This window comes from Dromaius novaehollandiae, chromosome 3 (genome assembly GCF_036370855.1).
Source record: "Dromaius novaehollandiae isolate bDroNov1 chromosome 3, bDroNov1.hap1, whole genome shotgun sequence".
Taxonomy (NCBI): Eukaryota; Metazoa; Chordata; class Aves; order Casuariiformes; family Dromaiidae; genus Dromaius; species Dromaius novaehollandiae.
Genome location: NC_088100.1, coordinates 84384060 through 84392360, shown reverse-complemented (window position 1 = coordinate 84392360; position 8301 = coordinate 84384060).

Below are 8301 nucleotides of genomic sequence, written 5' to 3'. Positions count from 1 at the left end.
TACCAGCTGAAAAAAAAGAATCATCATGAAGAATACAATTAATGTCACAGATTGCGCTAGCAGTCATCACGCTCATTGTATTCTTAATGCGTGCCACTCTCAGTGTATTCAAATATCTCACCCCTGTGCTTCTCAAGTCTGTGAATGAGAAATCAAGTTAAAGGCTGTTTACTAAAGATGTGTAAAAGGGCATTTATTTCACATAGCTGTAAGGCAACACAAAGTATTGATTGCTGCAAACTTATATGTCTCCACACTTGCTTTATTTACTTTTTCTTTAAGGTAATCTATTGCAGCAGTACTTGCCCCACGGCTTTTGTAATTCATGGATACTTACTTTTTAGGTTTTTTTCTGCAACTGCCTTCAGTCCATTGGCCATAACTTTCCCTAATAAGACTTGTTTTGCACTGCTACAGTGCTAAGACATTTTACTCATGTACTGAGTTGCCTGGCCCTAAGCAGACTGTCTTGGTTGAGATTATAAGGCTTGATTCAAAACTAATGGCAGACAGTAGGAAAACTCTCATTGAATTCAAATGACATTTTCTTCCTTTGATATCTGCTAATTAAACTAATTGATACTCTTCTGTTATTCTTCCACTGAAGTATTCCCCAGTTCCTGAAGAGCTGGGCACATTTTTATCTCATAATTTCCCTCTCATGAAAATAATGTTCCATAGAAATGTATGTAGACTCTGAATGAAATACCATTTCACAGGATGTACATTGGAAGCCAGTGATGGTTCCTGTCTATTCTTACGGGTGAGAAATAAACTCTGAGTTCTTTTGGCATAGCAATTTTCACATAAGCTATTCATGAAGTGTGCTCTTCCCTCCCCAGCTAGTTCAAAATACACAAGGCTGAACCTAAAAACCCTGTGCATCGTACTGACTGATGGCACAGCGGGCAAAATATTCAATGGACCAGTAAACCGTTGCTGTCGCTCTGTTTTTTTCTTTTCTGAAACCCTACAGAACTGTTCCCTACGGATTAGAATCTGCATCTGGAGAGGAAAGTGTGTTTTGGATGAAAGAAGAGTGTTTGTGCTCTGCACCACCCTTACATAGCATTAACATACCTACCTCTCCCTCCTCCAAGGATGGAAACTCCCCTCCAGGGGCAAGCTCTAAATTTTACTCATAGAAAATAGCAAGCAATAGAAATACAAAACGTGTGGAACATATCCTAGATAAGACTGGTCAAGACTGGCTCAGGTATTATCAAACTAATATCCCCGTTCTTTCTTTTCAAGTTAAGAATCATCACCCTGGAGTTTTAAACTCCAGAATGTGTTCTGCCTTCCAAACTGCTATGGAAACCAAGGGCAGACATCAGACTTGGAAGCACTCAATACAGTATGCAGATAAGCTGGCCAGAAGTGATTTTTTTTGTAAAAAAATTACAATTTGTTGAAATGAAAAGCTCTCTTCCTCAGAAAAAAGTAATCTTTGCCAGCTTTTTTTCTGATCTGAATTTTATTTGTTGTGAAATTGTCAGAATCTCACTTTCATTTTTAAAAAAGCCAGATTTGAGACCTCTGGTTCAAGAAGATTTTATGTTTAAAAATTACATTAATATAGTTTTAAAACTAAAAGCTCAAATATGAAATGAAATGTTTTACCATTATCAAAATGTTAGTTAACATAATTCAAAAGTTTTTCATTCACAAAACAGTGTAAGATTCTCATTATTTCATTCAGATGTGAAAAATAATGCAAAAATTCTTGCAGGATGAAAACCTGTTTCACTCCTCACTCTGACATTTGGTGACCCTCTTGTATGCTGCAACTGTCTTGGCTGTCTGATGCATTCTGCTGCTGCTAACTGGCACTCAAGGGTAACCACAAAGCAGTCACAGAGCTCTTCTCCACACAGTGATGTGAATGGAGATGGGAAGGGGCTCCTCATCAATACAACACTGGGATCAAAACCAAGAAAGTCTCAACAGAAGCTTGACAGGAGAGGGGTTGTAGAGGAGGATCCAGAGTATATTTCAGGGAGGCAGGGAAGCAGGGCACTGGTGTCAGAAGTACATAGTTGCTTAACCATGGGACTGTAAACGTGTGAACTGTAATGTGTTGGGAAAAAAGGCCCTGGACCACCTTATAATCTATAGTGAGGGAATCAGTGCCTAAAAAAGGAAGGGATTTGAAGCCAGCTTTGGCCCAGGCTGTATGAGGACTGATGGGTGTCCTTTTGGAGAGGGACTTTAGGCCTTATTCAGGAGTAAAGAATGTGGCCAAAATTTGTATTTCTGTATATGATGATTTTTATATTCTGAAGTCATTTTAGTAACGTGTATTAATATATTTTACTGATGTTTTACAATCAGACTTACAATTATCTTTTCACCTCAGGTTTAAGCTAGAGGTGGAACTGAGCAAGATATAACTTGCACTGTGATTATTTCTTTGAAACCCTTTGGTGATCAGAGAATCCCTCCAGGCCCCTCCTGCACAGATTGCAATGGAATTTGTCTTAGTGAAACCTTTCCTTGGGTGAGGGATTTGTAGGGAATGGGGGAGAGACATGATGAGTAAGTACTGAAATGCAGTCCTGATGTAACAGGATTTACCTCAATACTACAAAGGGGAAAGTAGTCTTGCTGTGTATCTTGCAGTCAGTGCTTCTTTTCAGATCCCAGAAAACTATTGGCTTGCTTCTGAGCTTGCACACACTTGTGTGGTGGTCCCTGGAAATGTTTATTGACTTTGTTTCTGCTTTCTTTCCTAGGACTTCTCTTTCATGCCTGCTTGCTAAACAGCACTTTGTAAAAACATGACAAAATTAAAAACGAAAATGTACAACAACTAAACAATTTTTTTAGTACCTGGCATCTTCAGGCAAAGATTATTAAATAAAAAAAAGATGTAATTGAAGTAGCCATAATAAGCATCTGGATGAATCAACTTACAGACTACAGTTAGATTTGCGTTTTCTGCATGACTCAACATTGCTACTAGCAGAGTTTCAGCGAAAGGCACTGTTGCATGTGAATCCAGGGGCATGGTGAACTGTGCCACCATGGTCTCCACTAGGTAATCATAAATTAAGCTGTTAGTAATGTCTGAACGATGCAGCCTTCTTTGGTGTTTTGTTCATGTCAGCTTGTATCAGTGGAACATCTTTCATATCTCTGATGTTCAGGGAGTAGTTCACAGGAAACTGGCTTAACGAGGCTGGATATAACAGATGTCAGCTTCTAATTCCCTGGTAATTACGAGATACAAAGAAAATAAAACATTTTCATTAGTAACACCTGTTTGCTTTTAAAGAAGTCATATCATATATAAGCAGTTTCTAACTGAAGTGCAATTAGTAAAAGAAAACTTTGGATTAGTCATTGGTCTAAATGAATGAACACAAATTTCACTTACTTTGCTCTGGGTAAATGAGTGCCTAGATGAACACTCATCTCTTCATTCAGTGAAATTTTGCCTGCATTCCCACAGGGCTTTCTTTTTAGCTCATTCTTCAATAATTCGGAGATCCATCTGTGTATTTGCAGGCATTCTTTCACAATGCAAAAATCTAACTGCATTAAAATTTAACATCTTCTTACAACTGCTGCAGGCTGACATCCAGAGACCATGATATTCCTTTTAAAAATAAAAGAACGCTGTTGTGCATCTCTCGCAACTCCACATACTCCTGTAGAAATACTGATACTGTGACGCCGGCCAGAACTCCTGCATGCCGTTAAAGGGATACATATAAACTTAGGGGGTTGCTTTTTCACGGCTACTTGGGATAGGTCCATGCATTTCTGTTGCTCATTTCTACATCTCTGTGAGGCAGTCACATTCTTTGGAAATATGGTCCTTGACAGTTAAGCATTAAAACAGTTTGTTTGCTGTGTTAATGTGGAACAACGCTATAAAATCAAACTCATCAGACTGGTAGTCTATCTCATTAAGTCTTTAAACCCTCATGGCCACAGATCATGACATGGATCTGGAAGCTGTCCACCTGGTGATTTAATTTCAGCAATCACCATTATAATTATTTCTTTAGCTCATGATTTTTGACTGGTAAGCAGATGTATTTTAAGGCTGGAAAGGACGGCTGGCTCATCTCGTTTCAACCCCCGTATATCCCAGGCTATATGACTTCATCCAGTTACTCGTACAGACAACTAGTGTTTGACTAAAGTCAGGGCATAAAGGCTAACGCATTGATAACAGCATTTTCTTTAAACATTGGAGCTTCAATGGCACAAAATCTGCCAGCAGCACAATTAGTATTAGTAGTGCATTAGTAGTATTATTAGTATTAATGCAACTTCTCTAAAGGAGCAGGGGCGAGACTGAATGGGTACATACTGAGTTTGCATTGGCACCTCTTGCCATTTAAAACGTGGTTATTGCTTATATTAGAGAGAGGCATCGCCTTTTCCCTGAAACCCAGGTGGGCTCCCTCCCGCGGGGTGAGGCGGCGGGCCAGCCTCGGCGGGCCGGCAACGCGCGGTTTCCACACAAACCGGGGCCCGGAGAAGAAGTCCCCAGCAGGTCTCCATCTATCCCCCGACCCGACGAGGGGCACATACCTCCCGCGGCTCCCCGTGGTGCCGCTGTCGGCCCGGCGCGCCAGCTGAGGCTTGCTGCTGCTCGCAAGGCCTGGCCTCGCCACTGGCTGGGGCACGGGGAGAGGGTGAGCGGCTGCCGTGCCGCGCCGTGCCCGTGGCCGTGCCTGTTGCCGCCTCACTTGGCAGTGCCGGGGCGCGGGGGGCCCGGGCACACGGTGGGGCCCGCTGAGGGGCTCGCAGGCAGTTGCCTAGCAATGGGAAACCACCGGCCGACACAAAGGCAGAGCACCGCCACAGCAGCCGGCTGGACTGCAGTGCTGGAGTTTCACCTGGCAGCTGCCACGGGGCTCCTTTGCCCTGCCGTGGTGAGCCAAAGCCCACGGCGCTTCTCTGCAGGCAAGGCGGGAGCGTGTGGGGGACAGGGGGTGAATAAATGAGGCTCAGTTGTGTGTCGCTTTTGTGGCATTTTGTGGGGCTTTCGGGCTGCAGGGCTCGTGTAGGAATGAATTCCAGCTGCCCCCCTCCTTCCCTTGTGGGAGTTGGTGCTGGTTTTGTTTTTTTAACCCTCCATGTCCTCTTTACGCAAGCTGCACAGCGAAAATGTACCTACTGGGAGCCCAGAAGGGAGAAACCACATCACCCGCTGCAGGCCAGGACAGACCCTGTCCTGCACAGTGCTCAGGGCAGTCCGTAGGGCGCCGGGCCTCCGGGGCACGGGCACACCAAAGTGAGGGCGTCCTGGGTGCTGGGGAGGCCCTGCTGGTCTCCCACCTCCAGTCCGAGACCCTCCAGCTGCTCAGACCTTTGGCTCCTGCCCCAGGACCCAACAGTATTACACGCTTGCTCAGAACAATTGCTTAACGTTTCAAGATTGATTACTTAGACCTGACCATTTTGTGTTTCAGATGAGTGCTGTAATTCCTAGGCTACCTAAAACCTGCTTCCTGAAGAGAGGTTGGTGTGTGAGTCTCTGAAGCCTCCATGAGGAATGGCTCGGCTGTCCTTTCCCAAGGCCTTTCCTCCCATCTGGCACGGGTGGTCCCTCCCTTGGTGAGGTCCCTCATATATTGAGTTCTCTTGCTTAAACACTCGACTCCCCTCATGCGCCTTTAGGGAAGTACAGTTTGTGACTAAGGATTTCAGGGGCCGCAAGGCATTTCGGAGATAAGCATTACCAGGCTTATTGCCCATTGCCAGGCTTATAGCTCTTGAAGGCTTTAGACACTTGGATTCATCTTGCCAAAACTTCAAACCTAGTGTCCATTGAGATTGCTAGCGCTGCTATCGGATCAGCTGTCATTAACCTCACACAGTCAGAGTCAGACTGATAAAAACTTTTGTTTCACTGTCACATGGTTGTTGCTGTGTCTAAGATCATAGGTTATGTGGTAGTGAAACATGAGGTAGAGAAGGGTGAGTCTACCTGCACCCTGCTGCCGATTCAGGCCTCAGCATAGCAGCATGTATGTTGCTCGCTGCCCGCTCAGCTGAAACAGGGCTTATGGAGGCTGGCTTGGCTGTGAAAGCACAGAGGCCTCAACCCACATTAACCTCAACCAGGATTTTGTTTCTTGCATTTCAGTAAAGAGGTGTTCCTAGTTCAACTTTTGCCTTATGTTGTGTTGAAACACTATGCAGCAAGATCCCTATTGACTTTACAGTAAACAAAATCACATAAATTTTATAACTGTGAACCGCTCACGTGTAATGATGTTCTAAATGGCAGTTTCAGTTTTGGTGGCATCTAAGACAGTCAGGCATCTTTTTCCTCACCCTATCCGAGGAATAAACATGTTCACTCTATCTCCACATGTCTCTGCGGCTTCCATTAGCAAAGTAATTGAGCTTTTCCTTACATCACCTGTCGGATGGAGAAGTTGTTTTTCCCCTTATTTTAGAGTTGGGAAACTGACTACAGTAAAATTATGTGACAAAGTCAAGAGTGGAAAACAGCTCTGTAAACCACTCCCAGGGCCACAAGGTCATCTTTCCTGTGTTGTCTCTGTCTCAGTGATGCTGAGGTTCTCTCCAAGCTCAGATGTTTTCCTTGCTCCTTGGTAGCTCCTCACAGTTTCAGCTGGAAACTGTGGAGTGAATAGCAGATTTCTGGGATACCATTGCTTAATTTTGCTATAAACACATCCTGGCGCAAGGAGCATAAAGCAGTTAAGGAGGAAGGAGAAAAATTTCATTGGCGGGCATTTAGACAGTGTGGGAAAACCTGCTACATTTACAGATGCGAAGTTGCACATGTACAAATATACATGAGTTGAATGATGTTAAAATCACATGCAGTGAAACAAAGGTGAGGCATTAACAGTTGTGTGTATAGGTCAAATTGGACTTCAGAGCAAGTCAACCCTTGAAGTGGTCTTCATATGACAGGAGGCTTGTGATGGAGGAGGACCAGATCTCCTTTTAAGGAAAACACATAAGGCAGTGCTTTTGGGGGAGAACAAACTTAGCATGAGACTGGAAGCCGACCGGTTGAAAATGATGTTTAATGGTGATCTCTGCAGCAGAGAAAATTATTACTATTTCTCAGACACCAAATTTATTTCTTTGAATGGCTAGAGCTCAACTTGCTGCATAAAATGTGGATGAAGAGGAGCTGGTTATAGCCACCTTTGTTTTTCATTTAAGTCATCCATTTTGTTACTCACTAGGTGCCTGAGTGTTTTTGCCAAGGTGCCAAGAAACACCTTTGCAGAGACTGAGTGATTCTGTGCAGTGATATCAAGCTGTGCATCCTCTGATGGAGGGATCATTTTGTTTTGAGATTGTGTAGCATCTAGTGTGGTGAGATCCTGATTTCTGTGTTGGGCTGCTAAGAATAGATGATTACATACATTACAATAAACAATTACATTTGCACAGATCGGATTTTTACTAATGTCGATCCTGAAATTCAAATCCTCTTTGCTCAGTTGCCATTGGACATTGATATGTAAAAAAGAAAGTCTGAGGAGGATATGGAGATGTGTTTCACTGTCAGTTATCAAGACAAAATTAAATTTCTGTATCAAATGGAAGCAAGATAGGATGACAATCAGCAGCACTCTAGCAAATCCATCTGTAATCTCTGGACAGCTGGGAGACCTTCAAGATTCCATGGCCCCAATAGTTTTGTCACTTGTATTTTCAACAGGGGGATTAATGTCATGCAGTTGTTTGAGCTGACAGGGCAAAGGCACATGAAAAAGGTGGATCTGTGAGGGAGCTCACTTGCATTTTTCTGCTTCCTTTCTCCAGGACTTATTGAACTCTACTTAATCGCATGAGACATGGAAAAGAAGCTTATAATATGAAAAGCCATGCAGCAACACAGATGAACTTTGGAGAGAAGTCCTGATGCTTGGGCCAGAAAATGTCAGAGGGATGGGAAAATAATATGAAAGGTATTGTTATTAAAAAACCCTAACAATTTGGGGATTTTTTTTCCACGTGAATTGTATTATTGATTTCTATCATGTCGTCATACCAGATGGGCACTCATCCTCCTGTTACAGTTAATAATTGTGATCAATTAGTTTCAAATGTTAACTTCGTTGTATGCAGCAACATAACTAACCCTGTAGTTTATTTCCAGGACAGACACTAATCTTGGAGATGAACAGCATTTGTCTTCAGTTTCTCTTACATTGTCTGCCTCATGCAGAGGATATGATCATGGTGTTATTACCAGCAATGATCATAATACCTGTACACTGCTCTCTCTTCAAGGCGTTGGGACACTGCTTAGTAATTTCACAAAAGCACACTCTTCTTTGCAAT